This window comes from Agelaius phoeniceus, chromosome 2 (assembly GCF_051311805.1).
Source record: "Agelaius phoeniceus isolate bAgePho1 chromosome 2, bAgePho1.hap1, whole genome shotgun sequence".
In the NCBI taxonomy this organism is placed as follows: domain Eukaryota; kingdom Metazoa; phylum Chordata; class Aves; order Passeriformes; family Icteridae; genus Agelaius; species Agelaius phoeniceus.
The window spans coordinates 45,408,847-45,429,560 of NC_135266.1; positions in this window are offsets into that span (position 1 = coordinate 45,408,847).

Here is a 20,714-nt window from a genome sequence, read left to right on the forward strand (position 1 = left end):
CCTTGGACTCCAGCTAGAGAAGAAATTGTTTTATCTACCTATTCTGTGAAGAGAGCTTACTATCCCCTGATATGAATCCCAAACCCACACATTAAAGTAGCACGGAATTTGAAAAATATAAAAGCTTAAACCTGAGGCATCAACATAGTAAGAGGATATAGCCTCAAACTGAAGCTGGGGAGATTCAGCTGGACATGAGGAGAAATTTGTTCATGGAAAGGGCACTTAAGCACTGGAATGGGCTACCCAGGGAGGGAGTTGAGTCACCATCCCTGGAGTCATTAAAGAAACAACTGGATGTGGCACTTAATGCCGTGGTCTAATTGACAAGATGATGTTCGGTCAAAGGTTGAACTCAATGACCTCAGAGGTCTTTTCCAACATGAACGGTTCTGTGATTTTGTAACAAAATGCAGACCAAATATACCAATAAATCTAATTAATAAAATTTTGCATTTCTGCATCTGAGTTAGTCATCTTAGATTCTTTTTATAGCAAGTGGAAACAAAGACAAATTTACAGATTGCCAATCATCTCATCCTACTATAGATTATTTAAAGCAAATAAGTTGTGACTCATTTCTCTTCATTAGCTACAAAGACAGCTTACAATGATTAGCTCAAATGTACATATCTCTATGTTGACACTTCAGGGTTGACTGAGTTACTCAGGGTTGACTAAGTTACTAAAGATAGATATCTATATGTCACTTAAGATGCTGCAGGATGCTGAAGACATCTGCACAAAGCTGGCAGATATAATGAAGGACTTATGTGAGACTTGTGGTTCTCTAGTTTAGTAGCTGGAGGTGAGGAGAGATAGAGTAGCACATCTCAAATGGGAACAAATTCAGATGTTTAGGTAATTAAATCAAGTTTTTAAAATTAGGCAAGCTGAATTGCCAGCCCTTCTTGTTGTGGTGTGTTTTATGCTTGTTCAGTTTTCCCTCCATTGTTCTCTCAGAAAGTCCTGCCCTGTTACCAGTTTGTGTCAATCCCCAAACCCCTCCCCAGTTGTCTTGGTTACCAAATGTATCCTTCTTGTTCCCCACCCCTGGCAGCCTGCCTGTCACTCGACACCCCTGCCTCCTTTTCTACAGAGTTCGGGCCAGGGTGTCGAGTGATTGGGTTAGGGGCCAGGGTCCCTCCCGCAACTGTGTTTGATGGGTTCTCCGATCATGCCAATCCTTAATGTATCCCTCTCTGATTTGCTATCTTTCACCCCTCCCACCCTCTGTAAAACCGAGGCTTTTTCCCTGCCTCGGGGCTCTCAGCTTCTTCCACCGAACCTGCACGTTTCCCTACCAATAAAACCACCCCCCCGAAGAAACTGAGGGTCGCCTCTTCATTTCATCCTGCGACTTCGGAGCTCTTTACTGCGGCCACACGTCCGCAAGGCTTGACATCGCCTTGGGCACAAGGCCCTGACCCCGGGTTGGGGAAGTGCCTTACTGGCTGGAGGTTGGCTGGACACTTACCTAGCCTGGGCGTTTCACTTTTCACCGGCCACTGCTCCACCTTCTGTCATGGAAAGGAAAGTTGAGACTGTAGGAATTGTTCTAAATCAAATATTTTGATAAAATTTATTTGATTGCAATTTTTTTCATATCTTGTTAAAGACTGAGTTATCTAAAAGTGCCTTGAGGTGTGCCAGTGGTCAGCTAGGGTCTAAACATATCCTGTAGTCAATGGAAATGTACTTCAGTAGAGTCTAGTAACCTCTCTCATCCTGAACCTTGCTCTAAGGCTTCCATTCAGTTGCCCTGCACTAGTACCTGGTACCTTCCAAGACAACAGGTTTGCTCAAAATAATTCTAACACAGCCAGCAGCTCTAAAGGCAGGCATCAAGGCAGTGTGTGTGCCATTCTGGACAGGCAACTGATAGCCTGGGAAAATGCTCTGGAACAAGGCAGATGATTATATGTGTATGTGTGTGGGCAAACGAAACTCACAATGTCAAGTTAGTGGGTTCATCCCATTTGGAAATATTGTAGAAGAAGGAAGTGAAAAGAAGGAAATAAAGAAGGAAAAGGGAATAGAACAAGAGGAGTGAAAAGGTTGTACGGTACAACACAGTTCATTATTTAAAGGACTACAAATTTCAAGATCTAATTTGTTAGATTTTTATTACATTTTCCATTTTCCACTTTATCACTCTTCTCCTGAAATGAGATTGCTGGGGAAAAAAAGCCCTCCAAAAACAAGCACCCAAACACACACACACATAAAAAACCATCCCAGAAACCCCACAAACAACCCCCTTTTTTTTCTATTTATATATCTGAGAAGGATTTGTTCCCCAAAAGTGTTGTCATTTTATTTTTGTTTGGTTTGGGTTACATAATAGCCTTTGTTCTAAAATGCTTTCTAGAATGATGTATTTCTTCAGTTAACTTGGGTGTTTAATTATTTTATGAAGATAGGCTTTGTGTGTTTCATATTTATTTTACTAGAAAGCTGAACCTGCATCACACTCCATGGGATATATTCATAGGCACCAAAGTTCCTTCATTCTTTCATGGAAGAATTTGTGATTCTTCAAAATATTTTCAAAATTCACAAAGAAGTTTTAAAAAGTAGAGAGGAACTGATTTACTGAGGAAGAACGGGTAAGAAATATAAGTATAAAAGGTGCATGTCTATTTCTCCAGCTGCATTCTGCTACACCCATAGTGAGAAGAGATAGATTTTTATATTGTATCTGCTCCATAGAATAGGTTCTATCTAGATCAAAGTAATGGAACAACACCTCACCCCTCCATATTAGTATAAATACATGATTCTTGTCCACAATTTAGAGTTAATCTCAACTTTTTCCTTATATATTAATAACTCTGAAAACTGAATAGAGAGGCAATGTGCAGATTTTTTCCTTTTCAAAATAATAGGGGGAACAGTTTTTGTTATTATTATAGTCATTGTAAATGTTGCAAAGATAGTGCATCAAATTTAAAAAATATATTTATTTTACCTTCTAATCACAAAGTAGGAAAGGGTCATAGTAAGGCCAGATAATCCATGATTAAGTTTCTATATTCATTGAACACTTTAAAATTCATAATATTTCAATAATAATCCATTACTGAGCAATAATTAAATATTCTTTTTTTTTAACCCTTTCAGACTTTCATTATTTGTTAAAAAATACAATGGTACATCATTATTTGTGCATATAAGTACAAATATTAAAAGTATTATTTTCAGAATGTTCTGGAACAAGAAAAGGTGAACTCCTACTTAAATTGCTACCAACAATTTCTTGCTGATTTCCTTTGTCTGAGATCCTTGGTGAGAATAAATAATCCCCACAATATGACTCACTTCAGCTAAGATTTACTCAGTTTCAGGTGCACAGACTGTCCTACATTTCTAAAAGGACATCACCCACAGGGAGAAGAATTAATGTAAGCCAGTGAAAAGAAACTCACTGAGGTAAAGAATAAAATATCAGCAAAAATTATACATCCCTAATTCCAGAGAATATGTTATTTATTTTCATTTAGAGAATTTCCCAACATTTCTGAAAAATTGAAGGTGTTTTTTTTTGGGTTTTTTTGCTAGCAGTTTAAATGTAGGATAGATTTATCCAAGGAGCTAAAATTACTTTCCTTTGAAATGTTAATTTTTATAGTTAATAATATCCTTAACACTTGAAATTTCACTAATCTTTTCTGTTTAGGATTTCCATTTCAAATATATAAGTGCTGTAACAATAGGTTCACAGGAAAAACAAAATCCTCACTGAGCTGACTTGATTTTGTAATTTTTAGACAAGTTTCAGATTAATGAACTCTGTTTTTATAGATAATATACATTTTCACTGCAAAGAAAATGTCAATGGAAATTAATAAGGACATTAGTGCTCTGGAAGGTTTGAATTTTTTTTTTGGTGAAAACACTGTATTGATTATCATAAAAAGCATAATATTAAAAAAATTACATGGGTTTTATAGATAGTCTATACCAATTAGTTGTCCTTTTCTAATTTCTTTTTGTTGTTACTCTTACATAATTTAAGAAAGCTCCTTTGTCACATATTCTTTATAATTTTCCAGGTATTATTTCCTTGATTGTCTAATCTCTTCTTTTCTCAGATGACTATAAATTTCTGCAGCTAAATATTTTAGAATTAAATGAGGTGACATGATCTGAGGAAGAAAGTTTGTGTGTCAGGATGATCATTATCTAGCAGGTGAATAGGGAGAATAGCAGATATTTGGGCTACACTAGCTGTTAGCAGTTATACTGAAGTCAATTTTGGGAATTGCAATATATTGTTCCTGAAAAGAATTTTTTTTCCTAAGACTTCACACCAAGACTTCAGCTACCTTTTTTTTTTATGTCCACCTAAATAGATCTCTATAAACATTCTGGCTTCAGTGCATGGAATATTGTTAACATCCAAAGGAAAAGTTTTGGTTTTGCAACTCATTTAAAAAATAGCAAATATTTATATTTTACCTAAACAGTTATCTCATAGTTAACAGAAAAATTTGCTTATTTGTAATGCTTTTTCTCAGCTAAGAAAGTGATCTATCTAGGAATTTTTTGTCTTAATGGTGTTTACGGTAATTCGGGTTCCTATGGTATTCCTCAAAACTGATTTTTTTTTTTTTTTAGAGTATCACACATCCTGCCTCTGACAACTACTGATCTGTAGCTTCTGATTTAATTCATACTCTGGCCAGGAAGCAATACATGGAAGAGTGACGCCTTTAGTTCTGTCTCTATATTCAAAATATTTTTATACACACTCATGACTGAAACAAATGTAAGTGTTCTATTCCCTGGCATAGATTCAATAGGTCGGCCTTAATTTCAAATGTTAGGTGTATATGTGCTCTTTGTAAAATTTTTAAAGCAAAATGATGTAGTCAGATGTTCTTTTGGGGTGGAGGTCTGGTGGTGTTGTGGAGAAATCACTCCTCTTCAATCAGCTCTAGAAAGTTTAGGAAAAAGGTGGTTAATTAATGAAAATAGAAAAAATGTTAAGTGCAGTTTTTCCTAGCACTACTTTAAAAGTGAATAAATCAACAAGATTTAAATTAAAGTTCTCTACAGATGGGTAGAACAGCAATATATAAACATTAGTGATTGCTTCTGATGGCTCTGAACTTTTAGAAACATATCACTTTATAATGTGTTTTTAAAAAAAGGATTTTATTTATAATACTGGCATAAAAATGTAATATCTTCTGAAGAGACAATCTAGAGACTTTATAAGGGACTTCTTTTATAAAAAAATACGCAATCAGACAAAGTTGTTGTTTTTTATTTAATTCGTAAATACCAAGTTAAATAGCTAAATTACTAAGGGAGAGCTAAATCCTTAAACATTCTATTAAACCTTGTAAACTCTGTCTTATTTCTCAAATGAAATGTATACAGCCATACAAGCTTAATGTATCTAGAAACTCCTGTATAAAACCATGGGCAAAACTTGGGGAAAAAAGCAAACTTCACAAGTCATGATTAAATACTTCAATCTTGCAAGATTCTTTAATTTTAGTTCCTGTAACAGAACAGTTCAGTGGAAATCCACACTTGAAATATGAAATGAACCATTTATAAAACCTCCAGTTTCCACAGATGCTGCTTATTAACTCTTTTGAGGTAAAAAAAGTGAAATCCCATGGACTAATGAAGGGTAAATCCAAAAGAAAGAGAATTTTTTGAGATAGTCAGTTATCTCATTTTTTCTCCAGACAAAATGATGTGCCAAATCAAAGTATGGCAAGATATTAGTGAATATAACACTCCAAAACCAGTGGAAGAAAAACATCTTTATGCGTATGTCACAGTATGAGATGAATGAGGAAATGTCTTCAGAGAGAAGTTAAGCACTTTTTATGTCTATGGTGATGGGAGGGGGTTGTGCTGGGACAAAGGTAATTTTTTTCAAATATCATCAATAGAATTTTTTGTTAATGAGTGTCATTTTAGAAACACATTAATTTCAGTGTATGGATTATCAGGAAAACTAAGGCATTGTTTATTAAAAAAATGCAAATCTGACTTGTTTGTGATGAGAAGAAAGACAGGACAAATGAGAATGGATGAAATCAAAAACAAAACTGAGGACCCTGTAATGTCACTCAGGCAAAGCCCTAAATATCAGCACTGCTATTTAGGAAAGCAAATTGCAAAACACAGTGTCAAACCTTAACCTTCTTAGTAACAAAAGGTATCAATCATGCTGATATTTTCTACTGGAAACTTCCTCACAGGCTTATTCTTAGAGTGTTGGGGATGAAGTGATCACCTATGTGCTCAAACTTGTCCTCAGAGGACATACCTTAACTGGATCTCATGGAGGTCTTGGATCCTTCAGGATGAGTGTGGCACAATGCACTTCAGTAGTTAACTGTCTACCACTTCCCTAATAATTTTGTGTCTGGATAGCTGATTAGAAAGTGATGGTGGGGTTGGATATGTTGTATACACTGGTCCTGTGCAGCAGTAGTTTGTTGTGGGTAAGGATTCCTGCTGCCTTGTGGTCATAGCTGAGTAACTAGGCCCATGTCATACAGAACATAGGCCAAGATGGAAAGAAAGAGGAGGTAAGCTCAAACAAATCTTTATTGTTCTAAACTGAAGTAAAGCATCTAATATAAGTCAAATAAGTCGCTTTAACTCAAGCTGAGCAGCCAGAGGCATCCCAGAACTTTCTGAAAGGATCTGTATTGGGAATCTCAAAAATGTTCATATTTTTCCAATAAAATAGTTTTTTTTATTGTGTATGCCAGCCATATAGATGAAGGAAACTGATCTTTAGAGTTCACTTAGGAGTTGAAGAAAGTCTTAATTATGTAACAAGTTGATGTCTAAATTTAAGGAGCTCAATCTGACAGTTTTGCTAACATTCATAAACACTTTATCTCTGCTTTTATAGAACATAAGATGTGCCTTTCCAAAATAAAAAAAAAAAAACTAAAAATCCTAAAATATGTAATGAAATAGGCCCCTATGTTATTAAGCAGATGTTTCCCTTAGCTTAAAATGAAATGAAGATGAAATCATGGTGATAAAGGAACCATGAATCAGTTTCTAGGATTTTGAAATATGTTATTTTAAATACTCTGCCATTATTCCAGATTCCTGAATCAGCTATTGAGTGTATTGAGAAAACTTAGGTTAATAGGAAAAAAAAACAAAACAAAAAGGAAAGATAAATAAGAAATGATGAAAAGGAAAAAAGACACAACCCAAACTAACCCAAAGTCCCTCACAAAGATATACATGTTTGTCTACATAGGTTTCAGCTCTGAGAGTTAGCTAAAATGTTACAATATGCTGTTCTGCAAATTTCCTTAGGAAAAATAAAAATATCCCCTTTCTTCTTTTTTTTAATTCTTTTGTAAAAAATGGAATTTCACAAAAATTACAAAACAAAACTGATTTTATTTCACAAAAGTTTCAGTCTTCATTGAAGTGAATTTAATTATTCTTGAGGACTAATTCTCTATAATGAATGTATCTCATTTAATTTTGCATAATGCCTTTATCTACATCAGAGGTGTGGTGGAAGATGGTCTCCTTAGTGTGAATTGCTGTGATACCAACAGATGGAAGACATTATATTTTAGTTAACTTCTAAGCTTTAAAAATATATGTTCATTTTCACAGTAATTGTATCAGCCCTTCCAGCATTGTCTTTAAGGCAGCTTGATTGCGGGAGAAAAGATTATCTTGTCCTCTACCAGAGCTCATCAGAAAGTTAAACAGAGACGTGAAAAGCCTAAAAGTCATATTTTTAAGGCATAACTTCACATTGTCTACCTATACATAATCTCATTAAACTAAAGTAGTGAAAAAAAACAGCAGTGCTTTCTTAAATAGGAAAATTCCCCATTTTCTACAGTTGGGTATGTCTGGATAACTTCTGGTAATATACTTACATATCTCAATAAAAGTCCAACATAAAATACCACCTGTTCTTTTAGATAAACCTTCTGTTTTCATCTTTGAATGGAGCCACATATGGTAAATTAGATTAGCATGAAAACCAACAAATTCTGTGATAAAAAAAAGGCCAAAATGGGGTAGTTCACAAAGGATTAGTAATGTATTTATTTTTTGTTTATTTCTTTATGAGATGAGGGATAACTGGACATTAAAATTCTTTTTTATTAGAAGCCTTTTTATGTCCTGTTTTGGGCATGTTTGCTTAAGAACTAAGACTGATTTGTCTTTTCATATCAACAACTATATTATTAGATTACTTTAATGAAAAATAACCTGAAATAACCAAAAACCTTCTTCACCTCTCTGGAAATTGATTATGTCTAAGAGGGACAAAATAGCAAAAAGCAGAAACCCAGCAACAACAATGAACAAACAAAGAAAACAAATGCCCAAAACATCCCAACCAACCAACCAACCAACCAACCAACCAACCAACCAATCCCAGCACTCAGTATTATATATAGGGAAGAAAAATGATGATTCTATTGATGTCAGGGGCTAGTTTGTGGACTACAGAACCTTCCCCTCTTCAGAATTTTCAGATCAATTCTGTCCGTGCAAGAATAGTTTTTTCTTGTTGCTTTTTTTTTCAAGCTGGGGTTCTTTGTGTATAAACACTTGTGAAGGACCGCTCAATCTCCTTAAGAAAGATCTGCTCCTTCCTTACCTGTTGCCCGGCAACCAGGATCTAAATCTAACTTCTCCATCCCCTGCAAACTCCTGTGACTGCCCTGCAGGGAAACGGCCTTTTATAAGGGTAATTTTACTATTTCTCATCCTCAGCTTCAAGACCTGTCAAGTGTACAGGATTTGACTAAGATCTTCTTCCAGGAAACTAAGAAGGTACAGGTCTTCTTGTTTAAAGTGCTGTTTCCCCACTGTGAAGCAAAACAACTGGAAAGGAAAGTGAAATAATCCAATTTTGACTGCTTTGATTTTTAATCTTGCCTGTGTACACAGACATAGTCTTCAAGTTAGTTGTTTAAGATTCTCTCATAACAATGCCAGAACTGAGAGTAATGTTAGCAATTTATAAACTTTAACATGAAAATTCCCAGAAATTTATAATTGCTGTCAGGTCCTTTGAAGAGAGATAAATGATCTGCACCATCAAAATAGGGGTTGCCACAGATTTATGAAGATCCTTAGCACAAATTAAAAGTGCAACAGGTGACTCCTGCATACTGAATTTTTGTTTGAAACATGTGGGTTTATATCTAAAGCTAGGGTACTTCTTAATAATCATCACATCAAGGATAGGAGAGGATGTCACAGGGAAGGGAGGGAAGGAGAGGGGACAGAAAAGGAAAGGGAAAGGAAGGGAAAGGGAAGATCAAGCAAGGCAAGGCTGCAAATGTCTATTTGATCTTTTCTCTATGACATTTACAACTTCATATCATGTTGTTTCTTCCTTCTTGCACTGGGGTATTTTTTGTTCAAATATTTATTTTCCTTTACAATAGCATTGAAGCCCCTTACCATTTCCATGTGCTGTACATCTAGAGATCCAAGCAGCAATGAAGGTAAATAGATGCTGGATTTTCTAATCTTAATTTCAAAAATTATGGATTTGCTAAAAAAATTTCTTCAAACACACTCTCAGTGGGAAACTAGTGATAAATTTTTTATTGTTGTTTTGTTTTCTTTAAACAGTGGGGCTTTTTGCATAAGTTTTGTTTGTCACATGAGCTTTACAGGTAATATGGATGAAATAATCAGTGTTTCTTTTTCAATTTTTTTTTTATGTTTCTGGTACCATAAAATAAATATTTTGTAAAAAATTGCATTATTCATTAATATTGTATAGAATCCTGAACTATTTATTTAGTCATTCTGTATCTGACTATGAAAAGTATGAGTTTATTTATAGACATGGTGTGTACAATTAAATGTTATGGTTTAAAAAATTGAAAAGGTTTTAATTATTTCTGATGACATCAATATTTGTTTAGTCTATTTCCTGGTTTCAATTGAAATAATGCGCACATCAGGTACATATTTAAAGTTGCTAAGAAAAACTATAGTATTCTTGAATAAAAAGCACAAAAATTACTAATTTTAGTTCTAGCACATAATGAGTAAAATCCTGAGTAATATGTGCATTTACTTCACAATACTTGGAAGATTCAGCCTTATTCTCCTCCTTATTCCTTATAAAATAGTATGAATATTCAAAGTCATGCCTTCTATTAATATGGTAGGTACCTCCAGTACAAAACTTAGAACTATAGCCTCCCCACTGATCAAACTAGAAACAAGACTAGAGACATCTGTTTTCAGTAGGGACACAACTAATAACTAAATCAGGAGGCCCAAAGGCTCTTACCTGCCTGCCTCAGTAGTCTGTTTGGTTCTGCATTCCTAACAGTTTTCTCACACTGAAAATCATATTTCATGCAGCACTTCAGACCAGGCAAGCTTGTATAACAGTTGCTGAAACCCTTTTGCTTTAATATAAGCATAACTGTTCTGTTCCTATTGCAGCTATATTAATCTACCTTCTGCTTAGCCACCTGTAGAAAATTGCACCTAAAGTTATGCAGAAAGTTTGCACTGAACCTTGAAGACATGTACTCTGACATCCAGCTGGAAATTCAAACTGTTCTAAAGTAAGAAAGTTTTTAAATTGTATGTACTAGAATCCATTAAAGTGTTTGATCCAGCAACTAGAGCAACAAAAAAAGAGGGGTAAAAAGGGAGGGTAAAAACTGGGAACATGTACTGTCTCTGTGACAGTTAGAGGGGACACAGTGGCAGACTTGCTTATTTCTTCAAAACAGTGTAAGAGGACATCAAAGTTCACTGGATTAAAAATTATTAGTTCTGTGACCAGTACTTACTCTGGAATGGGCATATTATATTTTTTTATTCTTCCAAGATCATATAATGAGTTATAATGCTTAGTTACTTGCATCAAATTATATATTTCATTCAGATATAGATAAAGTTACTTGTGAAAAACAACTGCTAGGTTTTGACATCTGAGAATCCTTTCTTTTGGCTTGTACTCCCAGCCTCTTTAGACATTCAAGACTCAGAGTGTGAAAGGCAATACTTGGGTGATAAAAATTGCTGCTACTGGAAGACAGCCATTTTACCTGCATGTTTAGGGTTGCTTTGTAAGGCCAATTCAGACTGTCATGGTGAACAGGGTACATTTTGCTTTCAGCTGTCATCCTGAAATCAACAAACTGAATTTACTATTGTACTATCGTAATGCCTTCACAGAAAATAATTTCAGGCTTGTGAAGGAAAGCTGACTGAATAAACACGGTGTGATGAAATTTAGGGCATTTGCTAAATCTTGCCTCAAGGTGATTATAGAATAACCTGAAGTGTTACAGCAGCAGCTATGTTGAGGACTTCTGGGGGCTGCTCATCACATTTTGAAAAGTTAGGATGATGTGTGAATCAAGAGGAATCAACATCGGTGTTTTAGAATGTGGGTTGTTCAAACTACCCAAATTCAATTTAAATAGGGTGTACTGTTCTGTTCTTGACAGCAAAGCTATTTTTGGTCATACTAATGAGGAAACTACTGATCAGGGTGGTTTGGTTCTTTCTCTCTAACTGAACTTTCTTGATTGTTTTTTAAAAATTAATATATTTTCTCTTAAGTATTTTGTTAGTAAATGAACCAACAAAACTAATGAACTATCTTAATTTTGGCTGAACTGGACTTTTGTCCTGCCTCTTCCTCTTTGTTCTAAATAAGAAACTTTTTGTTCCTGCCATGGTACAGCATCTTTTGTATCTTTTATTTCCTTCCATGACAATGAACTGGACATCTGGGGCAAATTGTTCATTAGTGTTGGCTACATACATAGCTCAAACAGAAAGGTTGCAGGGTAACCTTTTTAGGTAAAGATCAGATGGTAAAATTAGCAGAACGAGAAGTGTCTCCAAAGAGCTAAAACCTTGAACAAGTAGTTAAAGGTCACTTAATAATTGTTGGTTAAACTGGATCAAGAGCACTCTGGTCTGCACTAGGCTGTTTCCAGCAGGCAGCCAAGGGAAGTAAACCTTTCCTCCTACTCAGCATGGATGCCACAGATGGAGTGCCGAGTTCAGATCTGGGTCTCCAGTACAAGCAAGCAAGTTAACAAGCAAAGAAAAGAAATAAGCAAGCAAGCAAGGATAAATATCTCAAAATGGAGAGATTACAAATTGCTTTGAAAGTTAAAAATTGAAGACAATAAACTATTGTGACTACAGTACAAGCTTTCTAACAGCTGATGCATTGATAAGTGTCACTCAGAAAATCATTCCAAAAACATTGTTGTAAGAGAAAAGCTATCCAGTAGACTTTAATTTACTCATTCATTCAAAAAAGAAACCAAAACAGAAAAAAACCCTAAGTTTTTTCTAAGTTACTTCACTAAGTTACTAAGTTACTTCACTACCCAAAATCAAAACAGGGAAAATCCTAAATTGCTCCACTACCCAAAGAGATATAAATATTTCATTTAAAGCCTACATAATTTTGACTAGCAATTCAAAATAATTAAACTCTAAGTAATAAATATGAAACCACAAAACAGTATAATAAAAGTGAAATATATAAGTTATTAGACTATTTTAGCTGTTAAAATTTGAGCCATATTATTTTGACTGAAACTCTAGGCCTTGCAACATTTTTTTCTTTCAAATAACTCCACTCAGTTTTTTCAGGGGATTAATATCCCATAAAAAACACCCAAATTCAAAACCATTTTAAGGTAATTCAAATCAGTCTAAAAGCACATTTCAGTGTTGTGTTATTTTTATACAGAACAATGGGATAGACTGAAAGATTGCAATTCAGCTATTTTTCATTGGCTGGAAAAGTGTAGAAACAGAGCCCAGAAATAATTTTATTTGATGTGACTCCATTGGAGCTTTTCTTGAAAATTGCTACAGATGAATTTATGGTAAGATACATGCCAGAACAGAATGATACCACCCAGCAATGTATCATGTCCTTAGTTAATGAAGATCATCGTATTTTTCTGTCCAGACCTGTTTAAAACCCCACTGCAGAACCAGGCCCAACCTCTGTCCAAGATGTCTTCAAGTCCTATGGCTTCACATGGAATTCTATATTCTATATTTGATTTATCAAAGTCAGGGATTCAATACTTATTCTAGAAAAGGTAGAATTAGTCTAAAGATAAACACTTTGAAAATTCTAATTTTAAGAGTAGAGTCATAGACAGGCATGGGTTGGAAGGCACCTTAAAGGTCATCAAGGTCCAAACCCCTGCCATTGACAAGGACAGCTTCCACTAGACCAGGTTGCTTAAAGCCCCATCCAACCTGGCCTTGAACAAGCCCTGGGATGGAGCAGTCACAACTTCTCTGGGAAATCTGTTCAAATGCCTAACCACCCTCTAATAACAATAAGTGAGGAAAGTCTCACAAAAAAGTTTTGAGCTATGTACATACTATAAATTTTTTAAACTTCCAATATTATCAGTACCTAAAGTCTGTACAACATAAATTACTTTTCACTCAGATCTCTGTATTTCATAATTTTGTGAGTATACACACATACCTTGTTCAACTAAAATTTATAACCGCATTTATTTTTTATTAATACAATAACATTTTGAAAGAACATTAGCAAATGTCAATGTCAAATATAAATGCTCTATTTTGTGGGGGTTTTTATGTGCTGTAATACTTTGAGTGAAAATATAAGTTTCTATGTACTATACTTAATTTAAGCCTTCTAGCATCTACCTAATAATTTTGGAAATACAAAATTAAATGTTATAAGTGGAAACAGCTAACACTCATCTTGGAAAATGGAAACTGTTTTTTTGCATACATACATTTACAAAGCATAAATTATATCCCAGAGGCAAGAATTGCTACAATACTGTCTAAGCCACATTAGAGGCCTCAATGTTGACATTTAATTCAGACTTCATATCCAGACTCATATTCTGTACTCATAATGATACAGCTCTGTCTTGGAAAATCAGGCAAAGAAACTCTTTCAAATTCTCCTATGTCAAAAGTAAAGAAACATAATCTTTACTGCAACTTGAAGAGCAGCTAGTCATAAATGGCTGTAATGTTTGAGAAACTTTCTCTTTTAACTCCCGCATAAGTGAAAAGAGAAAGTTAAAATAAAAAAGATTGACAGCAAAATCCACTTAAATATTTTTATTTTCTTCTGAAAAAACACACAAAAACTTACATGCTTTTACAGAACCAAACCAGAACAAAACCCCTTTTGATTACATCTGGAGGTCATTTCAGCCAACTTCCCTGCTCAAGCAACGTAACATGGAGCCAATTGCTCGGGACCATGTCTAGTGCCTTTTGAATATCTCTGAGAAGGAAGATTCCACAACCTCTCTGCATATCCTGTGTCTGTATGCTTGATCATCCACAGTGAAAAAGTGTTTTCTGATATTCAGAGGGACCTTCTGAGTGTCAGTTTGCGCACATTGCCTCTGGTCTTGCCACTGGACACTGCTGAAAAAAGCCTGGATCTGTAGTTTTTGGAATTTGCACACCTATACCAAGCAATTGTGATAAATTTAAGCTTGTCAGTATGCTTTTGATTTTAAAGTTTGTTTTTCAAAAATAAAGAGAAGAAAAATCCCCACAAACACTCTTCTACACGGAAGAAATCCATGCATTCTACTATGGCATATGTGAAGACATCAAAAATAAGCTGAGTATTTTGAATTATTGATTATATATTATTGCTTATTTCAATTATTTTGAATTATTAGCTAAAACAGTATTATACTAGATTTATAAGTTAAGTAATTTATTAATTTCTCTTCACTTATAGAAATGTTAGAAAATGTTAAAATTGTCTGCATTTATAAGTTACATGAACATTTACATAAACAAATAATTTCACAAATATTTTTAACATTAAGTGAAGAAATTTATTTCTTCAATAAAGTTTTTTTACTTAAAATGTTGCTTATATTAATGTTTTTTCTATATTATAAATTTTCTTCAGCATGATTAGAATAGAACAGAATGGAATAAAACAGAAGAGTATAGTTTAAGTTGGAAGGGATCTACAATGGTACTCTAGTATAACTTCCTGAAGACTTCAGGGATGACCAAAAGTAAAGCATGTTATTAAGGACATTATCCAAATTCCTCTTAAACACTGACAAGATTAGGGCATCGTCCACCTCTCTAGAATCCCTGTTCCAGAGTTTTACTGCTCTTTCAGCAAAGAAATTATTCCCATTTTCTGATCTGAACATCCCCTGGTGCAGCTTTGAACAATTCTTTGCACACATCCTTTCCCTGGGTCCCAGGAGAAGAGATCAGCCACTCCCTCTCCACTTCTCAGGAAGCTGTAGACAGCAATAAGTTCACCTCTTAGTCTCCTTCTGTCTAAATTAGACAAACAGAATTTTTAAAGTGTGGTTGGGAAATGTACACCTGTAGTATCAAATTGTTACTAGCTACATTTGGTCTTTGCTATTCTAAGATAAGTAAGAACAGGATATTAAGCATGACCATTAAGAAACCCACACCTCTGTTTCAAATGTGGTACTGATCCTGAAGCTTTTAGTCAATGGTTGAGCTGCTAACAAAGCGTTAGACACAGGTACTAATGACCTGTGTACATTTTCTCAGTCTGAACTGGGTGGTAAAGGAGAAGGTGTTTTACATGCTGCTCTCTGCAGAAGTTAAACGAGTGATGAGACATGGGGAGCAGTATGATGGATGATATGCAGTAGGGATCCCCAGGCTCTCTCTCCTGTCTTTGCCACCTGGTAGTTCACACACTACAGCTAAGCTGCACTTGGCTTGGAAGGAAGCCAGGGGCTGTCACTGTCACATTGATTGAAAGCACTGCACCTAGGCCTAGCACATTTGTCATCCTTCTAAAGTGTAGTGAACACTTCATGTGTGGGATACACTCACAGAACAGTTTCCAGATATTTTTAAAACCTTTAGTGCTTAATCTGGTGTGCACTGGACACATTGGTCCTAAGCAGTTAGTGTCCAGAATATAGAAACAAAGAATAAATAAGAAATAACAACTGGATAACTAGTTATATCTGATGAATGTATGGACAATGTAAATATGGAAAAAAGGATATGCAAAAAGATGTTACTCTTAGTGTTTGGTTAAAGCTTTTTAAGTTTGCCTTTTTTAAAGAAGGTTATGTATTTTATATGCATTTGTTTGTCTTTGAAAAGAGTTCACTGGGAGAACTACACTCACATTATGGTATTTCCAAAATCAGCAAAGGTTCTTCCCTCTTTCATCATACACAGTTAAGTCAAGTGTTAGATAGAAAAGGGAAAATACTGTACTACCCATCTTTAAAAAGGGTGGAAAGGAGGACCCTGAAAACTACTGACCTCTCAGCATCATCTCTGTGCCTGGGAAGATCATGGAACAGATCCTCTTATAAGGTGTGCATGCCTTCACCAGGGCCAAGTCCTGTCTGACCAAACCAATGGCCTTCCATAATGGAATGATCACAGCAGTGGACAAGGGAAGGGATACTGATGTTGTTTATCTAGACTTTGTAAAGCCTTTGACAGAGTTCTTCACAACATCCTTCTCTAAACTGGAGAGAGAAATTTGGTAGTTAGACTGCTAGATAGAGAAGAAGAAAGGAAAGGAAAAGAAAAGAAAGAGAAAGAGAAAGAAAGGAGCACATCATCAGACTGCTGTAAAGTGTTTATAATCTTTGCTGTTAATAAGGCAGCCAGAGACAAAAGGGGATACACCATAACCAATGAAAGTCATCTTCATTCTTCCCTGTCCTTCCTCAGGACTTCTGCTCACCATGGAAAGATATTGTTCACTCCGATGTATAAAACTAATTTCTCTTCAGTGTCTCAACAAAGCCTAGGATTTAACATGATCACTTAGTAATCTGGATATGTAATACAGCATTTTGAACTCACAAGCAGAATTCTTATACTTTTACACCAGTTTTATGTTTTCATGAAGCAAAAATGTAAACTGTTTTTATAGGTGAAAGTCTGCAATGAAAGATTGTGACAATCAAGTTCTTTGCTTTCAAATTCAGCTCAAATTATTTTTTATTTTTCATATATCTGGATAACTAAACACAAAAAATCTGGCAGCATTAAAGATAAATGTCTCTCAAATAGCAGAAACACAAGAAGAATTTATTTTATAATTCTGCTGATAAATTAGCATGAAACAAAGCTACTAAAACCTTGCTGAAGTCAAATGTGGAGCTTAAATTAGTTTTGTAATTGAATTGAATAAAATGTGAAGATGCTATGTGTGGAATTGAAATTGCAAGCAAGAAGGGAGAACAGTTTTGTAAAGAATTTTCCCTGACGAAAGAATAATTAATTACTTTATAATGGTATTATGACTAAGCATGAATTTTACAATTTTAAGAAAGCTGCATAAAATGAAATTGGAGTGCATAGAGTATTGAAAGTCCAGGAAAAAAACTGAGAATATAAAAAATTATTAAGTCAGCTGTACCTCACAAGGCAAGTAAAATAAATGAAGATTCTTTTGCATTTATAAATATCTATAAATTTGTACTTCATCTATATCTAAAAAGAACCACAAGGGCACAGCTCATGTGAAAGAAATTATGGATCCTAGACCTAACAAGTACATGCATAATGATGTGAATAGATATGGCACCAAAGAAATTACTAAGAAATAGGTTTATTAACTGATCCTCTTTCAGATCTGGGAATATTTCCCAGTATCCGAAGCCTTCTGCTAGCCATAGAATGCATAGAAATCACGAATCAGGACCTTGTTTATGCAATGAACCTAAGAAAGGCAGAAGTACAGAACAAGGTTTTAGCAAAGAAGTATTTTTGCAGTAACATCAAATGAATAATAATGATATTGTGTAAGTTATAAATAGATGTGTATATGTATATATATGTATATATATATGTATAATTCTGATTATGTTTGTGTATTATTTGTGTATTATATTTGCATGTTTTGATGCAGGAGTGGCTGGTTTGAGTAACTGGCAGAAGCTTCCTCCAAGTCTGATAGAACCAATGCCTGTTGGTTCCAAGGTGGGTCCTCAGCTGGGCAATGCCAATCCCATCAGAAACAAGTGACAATATATGGGATAACATATTTCAGGAGGGAAAAAGTTACAGCACGAAAAACATTTCAGGGGAGTGGTAATATGTGAGTGGGAAGATGAAGGAAACCAGTTCTAGATAATTTGTAACTTCTATTACTAAAATCCTCCTGTGTCTGCAGTCTCCTCTTACTACACATCTACACAGCAAATAATCAAAGTGAGTAAGTCTGCAGCAGTCTCCTGTACTCATTTCCAGGGCAGGATGGAAAAGCCCAGTTTATTTAATTATATACTCCAAAATAATAAAGAAGGGGAAGTTAATTTACCTTGCACTGAAAAATTTATTTTAAAAAAATCCCAAGCTTGTAAGTCTCAAGCCTGCAACTCTAATGATGGTTTTGTTTTATCTTGTTTTATTTTTGTGTGCATCTACTGTGCATATATTCATATATGAAATTTGTGTGTTTGTACTTAAAGCATTTTTAAAAGTTCAGTAGAATCTAATATTGAAAATATTGTATCAGTATCAGACAGATGCACATAGGAAGTAAGACAGCTGGGAAAGTGTAGCTGAAGTGTGTGAAAGGAAGGATAGATGACACCCCCTCATTTTCTGTATCAATTATACTTTGGAATAAAGAGCAAAACCAAAGATTAATAAACTGCACAGTTTGTCATGGTTTTCTAATGTTATGATTGCAAGTAAACAAAGCCTGAAATTTCCTTGTAATCTTGTTTTATATGGTCTGTAAGCTGTGCTTTATCTAAAGGAATATATACATGCTTAAGAGTTCTTTCTACATAAAATGTTGGACTGTATCTTAAGTTAGAAGATGCTTAGGGAAAATAAGCATATCATGCAGAACTAATAATGAACAAAAAATATTACTTTTTTTAAAGAAAGCAAAGGAATCTCAAGCAAAGAGAGAAATTTACAGTACTTGGACAACCAACACTGATAGCATTCAATAAAGGATGAAATAGCTAGGGCTAAGAAACACTTGGTGAGTAATTATGCTCCTTTTTTACACAAAGCAGAGTTGGGATTAACCAGTCAAGAAAATATCTAATAACACATTATTGTATGAAGTGTGGCTCCCTGATAATATTTGCTGTATTCAGTTTTTCAAAACTGAGATCTTCAAGGCCACTCATGTTCTTTAGGTGTACATTTGAACTGTTTGGAATATTGTGCTTTAACAGAAAAAAAAATGTCTTGATAACTGCAGTTATCCATTATATGCTGGTATTATACATCAGTAAAAAGTCATTATGATGAATTATATTTCAATGAGTTTTTTCTCCCTAATTATAAAAATATTGAAAAAATGAAGTTAAGGTAGAGTTGCCAGTTAAATATCCCCTGCTAGACTGGAAGTGATTGGGAGAAACTGGGGAATGGATGAGAGAAAAAGAGCAAAAATAGTACTTTCTCAGGAATAGTCTCCTGTATGATATCTTACTAAGGAATTATTAAATGCAGTAAACCATGAGGGAATCTGAGGAAGAGTAAAGGTGTTGTGACTGGTATAGGATTCTTCCTAGACAATGTGTGTGCACTCAACAAAAAATATTGTACTACTAAACATGAAGAAGCCTTGAGCTAGCAGAGTTTGATGATGTCCTTTGATAAATCAGTTGATGTGAATAGGTATAGTACTTAAAAAACATAAGTCTTATCTCCTAAAATCTGTGGTAATTTTTTTTTCTTGTACTGTGCCTCAGAAATTAAGAACAGGAATAAAGGAAGAACATTGTTCAGGATTAAAGGAGTCATTTGAGCGCACGATAAAAGCTGTCAAACACGGTACAGAAACTACTGTAGTAAAAAGTTTATGAAGTTAGGTGTTTGAATTTCTTGCATTATATATTCCAATCTGTCCATAACTGAACTATGGAGAATATAAATAAAAATATTTTTACTTTTCTTGAAAAAAGGAAACATAAAATACCATTATTGAAGACTATTTACAGTGTTCTGCTTTCATGTATCTCATCCTAATTTTTTAATTGTTGAAATATACAAACTAAAAGTTTTGTAACGTGTGCTGTTGATGATGACGATGTTTTGGAAGATTTCTAATTCTGAAAGTGAATGAAGAATTTTATAGAAAGGAAATTAGAGTTAATCATGTTTTTCAAATGTGAAACCTAGGTAAATAATTTCTAAATACAAGAGAAAATTTCATGTCCTTTTGAGGTGAATGTCAGAATTCTGACATCAACAAGGCAAGCATTTCCTTCAAGGACCTATCACTCCAAGCTAAGTATAAGCCCATATTTTGCAAGCTTTTTTATCTCTAAAATCTCAGTGATTTTAACCACTTCTACAGATGAACTTGACAACTTGTCTTACTTAAAAAGTAAAAATATCAAACCAACACCACCAGTACCAGCCAAAATTTAACTCTGAAAATAAGACCCTGTCTATACAGAAACTATGATAATGATAGAAGATAATTAAGTTACATAAAATCTTTAGGTAGGCAGTCTCATTTAGTTCCAAAATAAACTTAATATGATTTAGCTATTTTGAAAATGCATTAAGCTAAATCGTATTAAGGCCATGTAATAAAAAAAAAATGTATAAAAGGGTTAGGTCAGTTAAATTAATTCATTTTCAGAGTTTTTTTATAATTAACATTATGATTTGCTGTTATTAGGAAAGACATGGCTGTCGCTATACCTCTGAAAACTCATCACAGAGGTACCAGTAATTTG